Below are 9,376 nucleotides of genomic sequence, written 5' to 3' on the forward strand. Positions count from 1 at the left end.
ATCTACTTAATGTGCTCTTCTTTCTTCAGCCAGAAATTACATATATATTTTTTTGAAAACAAATCTTTATTTTATTTGAAGGCATTAATGCACTCTATTCTTTCTTCTCCTTTTTATTCTTTTTTTTTTTTTTTTGTGATGGTATGAAGAATATCCAGCCATTACAGGAAGGGATGTGCATTTGTAAAACTGTATCTGTGGATATGAATGAGTGTATGCATGAATGTGTGTACACATATGTCTGTGTGTCAGTCAGATGGTGAAGAGGCAATGTGTTCATTATAACCAGTAGTAAGGCCCAACTTAAAGTCTGAGTTTAACTGCCGGGAGTTGCCTTTAGTCTCAAAGAAAGCAACCCTGACAGAAATGATTTGCTTGATCAGAATTCATCTGCCACAATTGCAGTCCCTGTGTTATTCATAGACAAACCAATTATCCAGATGCCACAGAGGATTTATGAAGAAATGAACAATGTGACAGAATTCATCCTGCTTGGCCTGACACAGAACCCAGATGTGCAGAAACCCTTGTGCACTGTGTTTATAATCATCTACTTTCTCACTGGGGCAGGCAACCTGCTCATTGTCATGACAATCAAATCCAGCAGAGCCCTGGGCTCCCCATGTATTTCTTTCTATCTTTCTTGTCCTTTGTAGACAGCTGCTGCTCTTCTACCATGGCTCCCAAAATGATATTTGACATACTCACGGAAAACAAAACTGTCTCCTTCAGTGGGTGCATGACTCAGCTCTTTGAAGAGCATTTCTTTGGAGGAGTGGAGATCATCCTGCTCACAGTGATGGCCTACGACCACTACCTGGCCATCTGCAATTCCCTACACTATGGGATTGCAAAGAACAGGCAAATGTGTGGCCACCTGGTAGCCATGGCCAGGGCTGGGGAATCTCTTCGCACTACGATTCAAATTCTTTTTAAGGTCTGGTTGCCATTCTGTGGCCCCAGTGTCAATGACCACTTCATCTGTGACCTCTTCCCTCTACTAAAACTCTCTTGCACTGACGCTCACATTTTTGGACTTTTTGTTGCCGCCAACAGTGGGCTGATGTGTCTCCTCATTTTTTCTATTCTTGTCACCTCTTATGTCCTCATCCTTTACTCCCTAAGAACTCACAGTAATAAAGGACAGTGTAAGGCCCTTTCTACCTGCACCTCCCATGTTACTGTAGTTATCCCATTCTTTGTATCCTGCCTATTCATGTACCTTTGGCCCATGGTCACCTTCCCCATTGACAAAGCAGTAACAGTGTTTTATACCATATTAACACCCATGTTAATAAACCTTTAATCTACACCCTCAGAAACTCAGGGGTGAAAAATGCCATGAGGAAGCTCTGGAGCCACAGAGAAATCTTGGGTAATAATTCATATGACAAGAGAAGAAACAAAAATTTCATTCATTTATAGTAAAAACAATATGACTCGGGGCACCTGGGTGGCTCAGTGGGTTAAATCCTCTGCCTTCGGCTCAGGTCATGATCCCAGGGTCCTGGGATTGAGCCCACATCAGGCTTTCTGCTCGGCAGGGAGCCTGCTTCCCTTCCTCTCTCTCTGCCCGCCTCTCTGCCTACTTGTGATCTCTGTCTGTCAAGTAAATAAGTAAAATCTTTAAAAAATAATAAAATAAAATAAAAAAATAAAAACAATATGACTCATAGAAAGAATGATGGCCTTGACGTCAAACTATGTGAGTTTAGTGAGTTTAAGTATATTGTGCACCCCTTGCTTTCTTTAATCTTTAATGGTTCCTCTTTCATATCAATATTTGACTAAATGATGACTCTAGTCTCTTCCAACTACAAACCTTTATGCATTTACAAGCTGCTGATCAAAGGGACATTGCTAATCAGCATAAAAATGTCACATGTATAGAAAATCTCTGACTTATATATTTAGTGGAACAGTTCTCTGCAAAGTTTTGGCTTAGATTATATACCAGTAGGACAACTGATATATTTAAACAAAAGGCATAATGCCTAAGTTTCTGCTGAGAATTCACAGTTTCACTCCCAACTATGTAGTCAAAGAATATTTATTGGGTTGAGAAATAAAGATTAATCAGAAATGAATGAGTATTGAATAATGCAAGAGGATTCATCCCAAAATTAATGCTGCCTTGTTGCACAATTCCATGGGCACCATTTATACTGAAATCTGGGCTCTTCCTAGAACAAATTATTTTCTCTTCCTAAATCCAAAAAGAAATATAAAATTCTTCTTGATATAGCAATAGCACAATCTTGCACATTTCCTACACAGAAGACAACTATAGAATATCTTTTATCAAAGACATACTCTAAACAACTTCACCTCTCAACTAGCTGTTATTATAAGGATTTCTGCCTTAGGTGATAGGAACAAAAGTATCCAGTAAAAAAGAGTTAATGATAATTGAGTAAGCAAGACAAAAAGTCTACACATCCAAATTGGAAAGCCAGCATTTAGAACACTTGCAGATCAATGCAATGGGAAGTAATCTGAGATAAAGACACAGTACCATTCAAAGAGAAAGAACTCAAATAAAAGGAGATCCAAATTTGATCCAAGACAAAAGTTCTGCAAAAGAAAGAGAAAATCATGAAAGCATATCAATACCAAAAAATCAATAAAATACAAAGGAATGAAGACAGGAAGGAAGGGAAAAAAAATAAAAGGAGAGGAGAACTACAAGACACACAGAAAACAAAATGGCAAGACTAAATCCTTACCTATAAATAATTATTTTATATGTAATTGGGTTAAACTCCCCAGTCAAAAGACTTAGAGTGGCTAAATGGATTTTTTTAATCCCATTCTATGCTGTCTGCAAGAGACTTACATAAGATTTAAGGACACACATTATTTCAAAGTAAAGTGATGAGAAAAATTATTCTATGCAAATGGCTAATGAAAGAGGGCAGGAGGGCAGGACTATACCTATGTCAGATGAAATAGACTCTAAAACAAGAACTGTCACAAATAAGAACTGTATATAATGATAAAAGGGTCAGTTTACCAGCAAGGTATAATAATTATAAATATTTATACACTCAACATCAGAATATCTAAATACATTAAGCAGACATTAACAGATATAAATGCAGAAATAGACAACACAGTAATAGTAAGAGATTTCAATATTCCACTTTCAACAATGAATAGAATATATATAGACAAAAAAGTCACTAAGAACAAAATGGACTTGAATAAAACTGTTCCTTAATGGACCTAACAAACATGTATAGAACACTTGATCCAATAGTAGTGGAAAATACATTCTTCTCAAGTGTACAAGGAAGATTATGAAAGATCATACGTTAGGTCACAAAATAAGTCTTCAAAAACTTAAGTAGGTTGAAACCATATACAGTATCTTTTCTCAACACAGTGAAGAGAAACAAAATCAATAGCAGAAGGAAAACTGAAAAAGTCACAAAAGCACAGCAATTAAAAAACACATTATTGTACAACCTTTGGGTCAAAGAAGAAATAAAAAGCAGACTTATAAATATGTCAAAACAAAAAAAAATTAAAACTACACACTAAAACCTATACGATGTAGAAAAATCAATACTAAGACAAATTTTTAGCAATGAACACCTACATTTAGAAAGATCTCAAGTGACTTAACAGTATGAAAAAAAAAAAACTAAGTCCAAAGTTTCCAGAGGAAGGAATAATTAAGATGACAGTGGAAATCAATGAAATGGAGACTAGGAAAACAATAGAAAAATATCATTGAAACCAAGAGTAGTTTTTAAAGTAAAACAAAATAGACAAACTTTAGCTGGACTAAGAAGAGACCACACATGGAAGAGGGGACATTAAAACTCATGCCACAGAAATAAAAGTATTATAAGACACTACTACAATTATATACTAAAAAATTATATACTAAAAAACCTGGAAGAAATAGATAAATTACTAGAAACATAGAATCTATCAAATATGACACATGAGGAAATATATAACCTGAACAGATCAATAATGAACAAGAAAACTAAATTCTTTTTTTTCCCATTTTATTTATTTTTTCAGCGTAACAGTATTCATTGTTTTTGCACAACACCCAGTGCTCCATGCAAAACGTGCCCTCCCCATTACCCACCACCTGTTCCCCCAACCTCCCACCCCTAACCCTTCAAAACCCTCAGGTTGTTTTTCAGAGTCCATAGTCTCTTATGGTTCGCCTCTCCTTCCAAATTTTTTTTAAACATATAATGTATTTTTATCCCCGTTTACACACTTCACAGCACTCACGATAGCACATACCCTCCCCAATGTCCATAGCCCCCTCCCCCTCTCCCAATCCCACCTTCCCCCAGCAACCCCCAGTTTGTTTTGTGAGATTAAGAGTCATGGGGGGTTAGGGGAATAGGAGAAGAATGAATGAAACAAGATGGGATTGGGAGGGAGACAAACCATAAATGACTCTTAATCTCACAAAGAAAACTAAATTCTTAAGGAGAAACCTCTGAAGAGAGAAAAGCCCAAGACTAGAGGGCTTCACTGGTGAAATCTACAACACAACATTTTAAGAGAATAAATGCCAATCCTCAAACACTTCTAAAAAATTGAAAAGGAAAAACACACCTGAATTTCCTTTATAAGGCCAGAATTACTATCACCAAAAAAATGAAATACTTAGAAATAAACAACTAAAAAGTTTAAAAGATTTGCAAACTGAAAACAACAAAACATTTATGAAAGAAAGTTAAACCAAAAATAAAAAAACAAATAAAAGAAAGACATCATGTCTTTGTGGATTGTAGGATTCAAAGTTGTGAAGATGTTCATACTATCCAAAGTGATCTAGAGTCAGTATAATCCCTATCAAAATCTCAATCCAATGTTGACTTTTTCAAGGTGATTTGGTGCGGGATTTCAACCAGCTCCTCAACACCCCAGAAGCTGAGGGAGAAAAGACTGTAGTGGAGCCTCTTTTCCATAGTGTTTCCATCATCTACCTCTGAATGTCTTCATGTATAATGTTTGGCTCAGTGAGATTTTCTCAACCCCTACCATGTGGAATTACTGTTCTTTACTGCAAATCTGCACAATTCCTTCTGTGAGCTATAGAGAGAAAAGCTACATTCCCATGAACAAATCTTGAGAATCTTTCATCTAGATACACACACCAAAAGAAGTTGATGGATCTATGGCTCATAAATTATCCAGTCTTTGGTAGCTGAGAATTCTGCCATATGAGTCTCCATTGCCACAACTATTAAAATTGTCAGTCTCCCACAATGACATAGCATATAACCTTGAAAACTGGCACTTCTATTCTCAGGACAACTCTAAACTTAGAACAGTGACATGTTCAGAGAGAAATCCATCCTCTGAACTCTGACCACCCCCATCCTGTGCCAGGCTCAACAACGTCGAAATGAGCAACAAAGCCCTATCAGGAAGCTTTCCTACTTGTCTTAACAAAATCGCACCCTAAACTATAGCCACAGACACATGTCTCACCAAAGCACACCCCCATTTCTAAAACTGGCCTCTAATGATGTTTGTGAGTGCCAAGTGGGGGAAAGCAAAAAACTGTGGCTGAGGCTTCCAGTAAAGATTCCAACAGGACCAATTACTAATCCTCTGAGGACTTAAGAGGTCAATGCATTAGCAAATCCTGCACTTCGTGAAAGTCTATTTAAATAATTCTCTAGAGTCTATGAAGAAAGAATTACAGGACATTTAAGTAAATGACAGAGGCAGAGCATGTACCAACAATCTTGAGATTCATAGAGGAGACATGCTCTCAATCTTAGCAGGTTAAAAGTGGGAATAAAAAGAATTCTCTCCACACTACTCTTGGACTTGCTGGGAAACAAAAATTTGGCAAGATTTGAAAAAATATAGATATCCAATCAAGCAGTTGCACTTCTAAGTTATAGTTCTATATACTAGCTTTTTCTGATGAAGCTTTTTCTTTATTCCATTATTCTTACTTTAGATTGAATGTACTTCTGATCTCTGAAAAATATATGTACTATGATGATGGGTTTATACTTTCAAAGGAGGCCAAGAAAGTAAGTAGAAATTAAATCCTAAAGTATTGAAGTTTCCAAACTAAAACAGCTCATTTTCTGGGTAAATGCAGACTGATAATGGGAACTAAAATAGACTAAAATGACCAAGACTGGGAGAGTTCTCAGAGGCAGAATTCAAGTGACCCACTTGTTAGTTCTTAAAGTATATTTGCAGCTATGGGGCTATGCTCTCAGGGGAAGAAAACAATGACTGGGTGCAATGTAAAAACACTGGAATCCACAACCAACTAGATCAAGGTCAGTAATAACTCAACCTTTTTCCACAAATTTTAAATAGACTAACTTAATTTTCCAAATTACATTTACCGAAGAGGTTTTTTTCAGTGTTCCAAAATTCATTGTTTGTGCACCACACCCCACTACCCCAAAAACCCTCAGTTTGTTTCTCATAGTCCACAGTCTCTCGTGGTTTGCCCCCCCACCCCCAATTTCTGCCAAATCACTTCTCCTCTCCATCTCCCAATGTCCTCCACTTTATTCCTTATGCTCCACAAGTAAGTGAAACCATATGATAATTGACTCTCTCTGCTTGACTTATTTCACTCAGCATAATCTCCTCCAGTCCTTTCCATGTTGATACAAAAGTTGGGTATTCATCCTTTCTGATGGCATAATACTCCATTGTATATATGGACTATGTCTTCTTTATCCATTCGTCCATTGAAGGGCATCTTGGTTCTTTCCACAGTTTGGCAATTGTGGCCATTGCTGCTATGAACATTGAGGTACAGGTGGCCCTGTTTTTCACTACATCTGTATCTTTGGGGTAAATACCCAGTAGTGCAATTGCAGGGTCATAGGGTAACTCTGTTTTTAATTTCTTAAGGAATCTCCACACTGTTTTCCAAAGTGGCTACACCAACTTGCCTTCCCACCAACAGTGTAAGAGTGCTCCCCTTTCTCCACATCCTCTAAAAAACCTGTTGTTTACTGTTTTGTTGATTTTGGCCATTGTAACTGGTGTAAGATAATGTCTCAATGTGGTTCTGATTTGAGTCTCCCTGGTGGCTAATAATGATAAACATTTTCATATGTTTGTTAGCCATTTGTCTCTCTTCTTTGGAGAAGTGTCTGTTCATGTCTTCTGCCCATTTTTTGAGGTTATGATATGTTTTGTGTGTGCTGAGTTTGAGGAGTTCTTTGTAGATCATGGTTATCAGTACTTTGTCTGTACTGTCATTTACGAATATCTTCTCCCATTCCGTGGATTGCCTCTTTGTTTTGTTGACTATTTCCATTGCTGTGCAGAGGCTTTTGTTCTTAATGAAGTCCCAAAAGTTCATTTATGCTTTTGCTTCCTTTGCCTTTGTTGACATATCTTGAAAGAAGTTGCTGTCACCGATGTCAAAGAAGTTACTGCCTATGTTCTCCTCTAGGATTTTGATAGATTTATGCCTCACATTGAGGTCTTTTATCCATTTCGAGTTTATCTTTTTGTACAGTGTAAGAGAATGGCTGAGTTTCATTCTTCTACACATAGTTGTCCAATTTTCCCAGCACCATTTACTGAAGAGAATGTCTTCTTTCCACTGGATATTTTTACCTGCTTTGTCAAAGATTATTTGACCACAGAATTGAGCGCCCATATCTGGGCTTTCTACACTGTTCCTCTGGTCTCTGTGTATGTTCTTGAGCCAGTACCAGGCTATCTTGGTAATCACAGCTTTGAAGTAAAGCTTGAAATCAGGCAACGGGATGCCCCCAGTTTTCTTTTTCTTTTTCAAAATTTATGAACAGTTTTTATAGCTAGATTCTATGAAGTGAAGTTAACCTTTATCTCTTAAAATGAATTTGAACATGATGACATGAAAATACAGGTAAACCATGATCTATAATGCTGCCACACAAGATGCTGTTGAGAACGACTAAGGTCACTTTTAACATATTATGGTTAATGTGTATGTAGAAGTGAATTGCTTTGGTAGGTTTTTATATGTGATTATTTCAAGCTGGATCCCATTTTCATGACTTACTTTGCCACACTGAAGTTAGAATTAGTGGAGTAAATCTATTAGCAATGATGAAGCACATAGTTCCCACCTATAACAGCCATGGATAGAGAAAAAACTAAAGAGAATGAGCTTTCTGGAAAACAAAAGATACTTTCCTCACTTTTATTTCTTTAATACTTTATTTATTTATTTGAGAGAGAGAGAGAGCAAAGCACAGTGAAGGGCAGAAGGAGAAGCACGGAGCCTAATGCGAGACTCAATCCAAGGACTCAGTCTTGGGACTTCAGGATCATGACCTGACCCAAAGTCAGATGCTTGACTGACTGAGCCACCCTGGTACCTCTCTTCACCTTAATTGAAGCTTAAAGGTCATGATGCTGACTGCTGACTTCTGTGTCCAGAAACTTTTGAGGAAAAATAAGTTGTTATGTTTTTCAGCAGGGATAGGGAAAGGAGAAAGAGAAGGGTAGAAGGAATTAAATATCCTATGATCATATGTAACATGTACTCACTATTGAAAATCCCTGTACAGATCATTCAAAAAAGAATATATTCTTGTATATATTCAATTTTTCAACCAATCAACAATAAAACTTTCAAGTTCATCTTAAACGATTAAACTTAGTGTCAAAATAAAAACTTATATTATCTTAGATAACATTATTACTTCAACAATAGGAAATTCATGGAAACTTCATGACTCATTTAATTCCATTTGTAAAATATGACTAGGATTATTAATCTATTTCAGAGGTGGCATATGGGTGACATTCATCCAGGAAGCTCCCAAATGTCTTAATGTTAATGCCTTGCTAGAGGGAAAAACAACCTTAACTTGACAAAGCTAAGCCTCCAGGATCCTCTCGGTCTTTAACAAAGGAAAATCTTTTGGAAACCTCCTTTTTCCTTACCTCCCCTAACTCCCAAGTATACAAGCAGCCACCCCTCAGAACCCTGGTGCAACAGTTCTTTCTGCACACAGGTCATGTGCCTGTGCTTTAATAAAACCACCTTTTCTGCACCAGACCATTTTTCTATATGTGATGAAAGACCCATTGCACAGAAAATTAACTTAAAAACTACTGAGGAGTTCTCAGGGAACTTTGGACCGTTTCCATATCTGCATCCAAAGATGTGAGAAGAGTGAGTGTCTATCAGTCTGATAGAGTCAGATACAATATCCAGGGCAGTGGAGTGAATGCAGCTCAAAGAGCTGTTATAAAGATGGGCCTTTAGCATCCTGAAGGGGAAACATATCATCTGCAAGTCTGTTTCTAAGTGTGTATGTGCATTCATTTGACAGGAATCGTAACTCAAAAAGGACTGCTGGTATAGATATAGGAAGAATGGCACTTTCCTATCTGCTGTACCTTT

At 37.1% G+C, this 9,376-nt stretch overlaps 1 pseudogene; it reads left to right on the plus strand.

Moving 5' to 3' along the window:
* The first annotated feature begins 458 nt into the window (after positions 1-458).
* On the plus strand, positions 459-1,425 carry LOC123948655 (annotated as a pseudogene).
* The last annotated feature ends 7,951 nt before the right edge of the window (positions 1,426-9,376 follow it).

The sequence above is a fragment of the Meles meles genome, chromosome 8, assembly GCF_922984935.1.
Source record: "Meles meles chromosome 8, mMelMel3.1 paternal haplotype, whole genome shotgun sequence".
Lineage (NCBI taxonomy): Eukaryota > Metazoa > Chordata > Mammalia > Carnivora > Mustelidae > Meles > Meles meles.